The sequence below is a fragment of the Gopherus evgoodei genome, chromosome 9, assembly GCF_007399415.2.
Source record: "Gopherus evgoodei ecotype Sinaloan lineage chromosome 9, rGopEvg1_v1.p, whole genome shotgun sequence".
Taxonomy (NCBI): Eukaryota; Metazoa; Chordata; order Testudines; family Testudinidae; genus Gopherus; species Gopherus evgoodei.
The window spans coordinates 21,822,083-21,829,554 of record NC_044330.1 but is presented as its reverse complement, the minus strand read 5'-3'; positions in this window follow the sequence as shown (position 1 = coordinate 21,829,554).

Here is a 7,472-nt window from a genome sequence, read left to right as displayed (position 1 = left end):
GCAACCTGCCTGCTGCCCTCGGGGCAACCGGTAGAGTGCCCCCTGTGGCTTACAGCCCCAGGCATGTGCTTGGCGTGCTGGTGCCTGGAGCCACCCCTGGCTAGGAGCTCACAATAAAAACAGACTGTGTGTAATTAAGGGGGCTCGCTGCTCCGGCCTGGGGTTGGCCTATATAATCAAAAAAGAGACACATGCAGAGGGGAGAGAGCAGATTAGTTAGGGAGGAGGCAATCATTAGTGAAGGTCTGTCTCAGGCTCCTGATGACTAGCTGGACTAAGGTATAGACTTTGTTTTGCTGAATCTGTTTGGGAGGCAGAAGCCTGGCTCTCAGATCAGGGCCTTATGAACTTTTCAGCAAATGTTTTATGGACATACAGACCAAAAATCTGGAAAGGATCTAGAATTACAGATTCAACAATGACAAAGAGTCCTAAGTCTATAAGATGCCACAGGACTCTTTGTCACTTTTTACAGATCCAGACTAACATGGCTACCCCTTGGAGATTCAACAACATGATTTGACCTCCTAAAGCTGGAAAACATCAAAAACAAACCTGTGGAAAATATTTTCCATGGCATGAGACCAGTGGATATGAAGAAGGGGCAGATTATATCTGCTTACTGTGGGTTTCTTTCACTTTCCTCTGAAGCATCTGGTTTTGGCCACTATCAGAGATGGGACATAGAATTAGATGGAGCTTGGGTCTGATTTAGTATGACTATTTCAATGATCAAAAAGGGGAATTTTAGATAAGAAGTAGTAGTAAAAACTGTACTTGCCATATCACTTTAACCACATAAAATCCCCTAGAGATCAACCTTGACATAAGTGCTGATTCCAAAACCCATGGAAGTCAATGGAAAAGCTCTCACTAATTTTATGGGTTTCAGAACAGATCCTTTATGAATAATACAAAGATCCACTAAAACTAACAGCTTTAATGAAATTAAACAGAATTTCAAAACATTAATTTAGCTACACTCTCTGCCCAAGGCAGGCATTCTCTGGAGCATGAAATCAGATCCAACAGCATTAACACTGCCATAATGGCATTTCACCAAGAGAAAGCAACAGGCCCCGTCAGCTTTCCAATAGAATTGTACATGTAATGTTCCTGGGAGAGATGTGCAACTCCACTAGTCACGTATATCCAAAGTGTCTCACATACAGATATACAAATTATATACATACTAACCACTTCACCCCTAATTAAAATATGGCCAGCTCTGGGGCTAAACATGGCAACTTTTTAACAGCACACACCAACACAGCATCCCATTTTAGACCAGAAGATGAGAAATGCAATGTAGTGTTGCTACTGAAGATGGAATGTAGCCAGGACAACCAGGGTTTCACAGCTGTCCATACTCTTGCATTTTTGCCAGTGCTCAAGATCTTGGTGCACATATAATCAGGATGATGACACCTCAAAGCCCTCTAAATGGAGAATTGTTTCCATAGTGTTTCTTATCTGTGGAGCAAATGACTGTCTTTTAAATAGATGGAATGTTGCACACACTTTTTGCTGATTCCATTTACAATCATTTCCGGGTAGGGCACTTTTTTGGCCCAAACAGTTCCACTATGATCCTCCAACAGGGAATCTATTTCACTGTTCACAGCTGATAACGTGTGCCAACTTGTTTTGAGTTATGACTTTACTTTGTATATATATTTTAACACTGTTATTATTTGTAATACAGCAGCACTTCAAGGCCCCTACCAAGATAGGGACCCCCTGGTGCTAGGTATTGCACAAACATATAGTGAGACAGTCCCTGCCCCTTACAATCTAAATAGACAAGACAGACAAAGGATAGGAAGGAAACACCCACAGAGAGTTGAAGTGAATTTTCCAAGCAGCCTGTCAGTTGCAAAGCAAGAAATAGAACCCAGGTCTCCTGACTCCCAGTTCAGTACTCTATCTGCTGGATGATGCTCCTTCTGATCTAAGGACATTTGCTGTGGTTGGTTAAAGTTTTCTTGTGATATTATAATAAATATCAAGGTCCTGATCCAATATTAATTGAAGTCAATGGCAGTCTTTCCATTGATTTCAATGGATGCTGGATCAGACTTTACAGAAATACAGTGAATCGGAGAGGTTAAATGGTCTTTTCACACTTGGTTCTCTCAATTAAATTGTCATCATACCTTCAATATCTTCTTTAAATACCACCATAAATCATGTGCTTCATTTCTACTTTTTTAAAATATTGTTTCAAGATTAAAGCATAGCAATGCTTCTTATATTCACTGAGAAAATTAACTTCAGAGAACTTCTGTTAAATTCTAAGATAAAAGACAAGCCAATTTAAAAAGACTGATTCTATCTACCTGCAAAATTAAAAATGTCTGTCAACTCATCAGCCTCACAGCTCAGTTTAAACACTGGTAATTCAAATATAACATGTACCAGCTTTATCAAGTAGTTGCAACCTAATTTGGTACTTATTCTGAGTATGTTAGTATATGGTTTGAATTGAGTGCTAGCCATATAAAGGATGCAGGGTATGGTCTATAAATTCTTTGACAGCTGTTAAATATTTGGAAAAAATATTATAAGTTTGGACTTCTGCTGTCACAATACCGCTTAGTTACTTGTGCATGCCCACTGCAACACACATGGTCCATGTAACAGATGGCTGTATCTGGACACCCAACAATTTTCTGTTCTTGCTCTGAACTGTTATGAACCTTCTGTATGAATAAACTATATGTCAGTTTCTGGGGAAAACAGCTCATCAGGGTTTGGGGGCTCTGAAGAAACTGCCCACATAATCCTCACTAGAAATTGGTTGGCTCTCTGTGGAGAACAGCAGCCAGTAATTCTATATGCAAGTTTTGAAGAGAACAGGGATGCAATGGCAAATGACTTGTTGTTCACGCAGGCCAAGTGTTGCCTGTGAGTGGTTTGGAAGATAAAGCCTCTGTTTCCTTACAAAACTCTGTGGGTAAAACTCACTTATGGTGCATAGGGGCAGCACAAGTCCTTCAATACATTTAAGCCGTGCTGAAGGTACTATGTAGGGATACTGCAAGCAGAGGATTTGTGCAGGAGTGTTGTGCACCCATACATGCTCTGGAAAGGGTCTGGACTAGCACAGAAGGCAGTATGTGGGAGGGCTGGGCCAAGCAAAGGGACAGGCTGCAGGATGCACATTAACACAAATCCATTGGCCCTCAAAACCCCTGTGCAAATGGATTGAAGGGGTTGTGATTGGTACTGCAGCTCGTAGGCAATAGTAGCTACTGTTATTGGGAGGGGCAGTGCAGCAGCCTTGCTCGCTGACCTGTGGATAGGATAGTGGATCTCACCTCTCCACTCCCTCTGCATTCCACCTGGTCAGAGTCTTTAGCCTCAGGTTTTATGAAGGTGGAATGAATTTCATAATGAACCACTTCCTGGAAAGGGAGAGAGGAACACTGGATGGGTCACTGATGAAGCAAGCAGCTTTCTCAAAGGCTGGGTATTCGTTACAGCCAGGTGGTAGATACTATTTCGTACTTGTAAGTAACTTAGAACCTCTGGCCTGCTTGGTGATCTTTTAAAAAGTGAGTGTGAGGTATGTTTGTGTGCATTCTATTTTTCCTCATATAACTTAATTTAATTCAAATAAACTAAACTGGATTCTTGCAAGATTTTAGTCAGGGTTCATCGGGGGGGCAATGAGAAAAATAAACATGTCTTCAGAGAGAAAAGGAATGATCTTATTTAATATAAAATGACATTAATAACAATGTTCTAAAAAGTATTGTTCTACATTTAGTATCTTTCTTAGTTCAGTCTTTTGGCCATATAAAGTTTTGTTTATTAGTCCAAATGCCTTTGATCAGATCAACCTACAGCTGAGTTTATAAATTGCTCAAAACTAGTTTTAATTTTCTGTGCAAATATGCACATTAACCTTCCCCACACCCAGCTCCTTCCTCTTTGTAAGCAGAGATTCATAGGGCTCTCGCCCTGTTAGTATTTTCCTATCTCTGAGAGGCCATGCAAAACTTTCCCAATCAAAAGGCTTAATTTCTTTAAACCAAGCAAAGTGGAAGGAGGACTGACATTGAAAGAAATACACAGATTTGCTGTCTTGCTGTGTGTTTCACATTGCAAATGAGTGACACTTGGCAGGTCTGTTTACACCTGCTGCAGAGCTAGGCTTTATCTTTTTGTTGCCTGTTTCTTAAATAAATCCCATTCACATCTGTTGCTTCTGTGATAAGGTGAGTGAGGAGTTCTATGAAGAGCTGAATTTTGGCTGGATATATAATAAGTAGAGCTGCTTAGAAAACTTTTTTGCTGAAACAGTTTTCCATTGGAAAATACCATGTCAGATTTTTTTAAAATTTTTTACAAAATCAGTAGACTGATAAGAATTCTGATGGCATAAATCTTGAAATTAATTTTTTTTATTTTGAAATTTCATTTAGGAAAATAAAATTTCATTTAAAAACTTGTTTCATTTTAATATGTCATGACATCAGCAGTATTGCATCATGATGTCTCAAGTTGTCCTTTATTAGTGAAATATTCTATTTTATATATTTTAAATAGTAAGGACAGCTGATATGTAATCAGATTGAAACATCTTATCTTATTTTCTAAGTCAAAATGTTCCTGTTTGACTCTTTGACCTAGAAAATAAAATAGGTACTCAGTATACTGATATAGGAGCAGTTGTTTTCAGTAGCCTAGAAAAATGATTCTGGGCTATGACCACCTCTTGTGATACAGTTTGCATTTCTGTAGTGCCCTCCATCTGAGAACCTCATTGTTCTCTAGAGACACTAGTGAATGTGTCCTCAAGCCACTTTTGTGAAGTGGGTATCAATAGCCCCTCTATTTTACTGGAGGTAAACTCAGACAGAGAGTGGTGAAATGGCTCATCCCAGGGCAGGTAGGACAAGCCGAGAATACAACCCAGATACCCTGACATCCACTCCTGTCTCTTTACCACAAAGATTTGCCACCATCCCACAGTATAAAGCAAGCTCCCCTAAAAGAAAATCATCCTCAATTTCTCAGTCTCTATTTTTAAATGACTGTCCCTTTTACTACAAGCTGCAGTAGAAGGGGGGAAAAAACCAGTGAGCTTGATTCTCCTTGTGCAGTCACTTATACTAGTGGCAAGGGCTAGTAAATCTGATTGGGAGTGTTCTGCACTCACTTTGTGTTAATATGAATAACCACACAAAGTGCAAGGAAAGGGAGACTTAGGCATAACATGTTTTTGTAGGACCTGCTAGATACAATTCATACCCATTAAACTAACTAAACTGGGTTCTCATGTAGTCCCATCACCACAGTGAGGGCACATCTGGATCATTAAAAAAGAGAAACTTATAAAAATAAATGGAAATCAGGTTGTATTGTCTGTGCTCTTCTATTAATAATGTCCTAAATCATTTGAAATGAATCTGTGCCCCAGGAATCTTGTTAATATTTCATGTCACTGTTCAGTTTTCCATTTACTGTATTTATTCATGTGTCTGTGGGATCAGACCTCTTTGCAACAGTTTCATTTTATACAATGTCTTTCACATCAGCCCAAAATAAACATGGTGTACAGGTTAGGGCCTGATTATGCCACCCCTTGAGGCTGATGAGTCATCTTGCAATCCACTATACTGAGATTATCAAAGTCTTTCAGTTCTTACTTGAAAATGTTTTACTTCTAACTTGCTTATGCTTCTCAGTTTCCCACCATCAGTTATTATTCCTAATGACTTCATAGAATTGGAAGGGACCTCAGGAGGTCATCTAGTCTAATCCCCTGCTCAAAGCAGGATCAATCCCCAGATTTTGACTCTAGTTCCCTAAATGGTCCCCTCAAGGGTTGAGCTCATAACCCTGGGTTTAGCAGATTAATGCTCAAACCACTGAGCTATCCCTCCCCCCATACAATACAATACAATACAATACAAATATTGTCACCATACAAAGAGATAAATTAACCCCTGGTTCGACTCCTTTAGCTTCAGTGGGGTTTGATGAGGGGGGAAATCGATCCCAAACCTTATGCAGCTTTCCCCCACAGTTTATGCCATATCCTGTCTGCAATATTGTAATGTCTGTTCTGCACAATGAGGGAGGCTTCACGGATGATACTGAATAATTTGGTTCTGCTTGTGTTCCTTGCTACTCATTTATCCTCTGTTCAGGGGGATTGGATTTGTGTATACAATTCAGGGGGTTGTATTTGTGGGTAATATGGTTTGTGTTCAGACATGGCATCCCACTAGCCTGATCAGCTGATATGCACTGGGACCAAGGCCACCTGCAAAGCTGGTGTTTGACTGCTGGTGTTGCCTTAATAGACTAGCTGATGTAATCTCTCACCAACCACGCGCTCCTTTGGGAGATACCATTTGTCATTAAGCTGCAAATCAGCAAGACATTCATGCTCAGTGGGGCCTCTTTTTTCATTCTTTCTTCTAGGTATATCGGGGAGGGCATGACTAAACTGCAGGTGCATAGGAAGCAGTCAGGTAAGCAAGCAGCTCCAGTGCTGTAGACCAGCTTGAACAAAAATGAATGTGTTTCAGTGAAAGCACAGTGATTTCATGAAATAAATTCATAATGGTTTCGAAGATACCATAAAACTATCTCACTTTAAGGACTGAGACATGTCATAAACATTTGTAGCTTTGCTATAATGTCAATTGTGTGGACAAAAACAGTCTTTGGGGGGTGGGGAGAATCTTTCAATGTGAATTAAAATGTGTTCAAGGGCTATCACTTTCAGTTAATCAGATGTGTCTGTGAAATGGAGAAGATTCTTAATAGGGAATATTTATCAAATGGTGGGGAGGCTGACGTTGTTTTGCTATATTCACTATTCTTTGTTCATGGTCAGAGCACTGCTATAATCTTATGTGTCATTTCAGAATACTCCTGTGCATACTGATGTATAGCTGGGTTCAGTTTAACAACTGCTGTGTCCTTTATCCAGAGGTGCCTGCATTGCATGTTTATACTTGGTGTGGCAGTGGCCACTTTGGGCAAGTTAGAAAACTGTTTCCATTTTATTCTCCTTTTTGAGTTGCTTCTAACTTCATTCAGCTAATTCCTTTCGGGCTGAAATTTTCCATATTTGGTTTCAGCCCATAGCTAAAACTGGGGGAAATTTATCCCTGGGTAAGTGGCTCTCTCATCCTATATTCCTGCCGGAAAAAAATTTAGTTAATTTTATACATTGTGATTGGAAAGTTTGTGCAAACATGACTTGCTTGTGAGCTGGAAATGCTTCTTTGTTTTGTCTTACTGAGATCTGTTGCTTTCTCTGGAAAAATGCTAAAGTTCATAATGCTCAATATTACTTATAAAAATGGAACCTGAGTAGGACTGCTCACAAGCTTGAAAGTTGGCACATACATAAGTTTTTGCAAAATCGTGACCTTGCATGGTAAACATTTTAATTTGCCAACAACATACTTTAACAATTTCAATGATATGTTTTTACTTAAATAGGA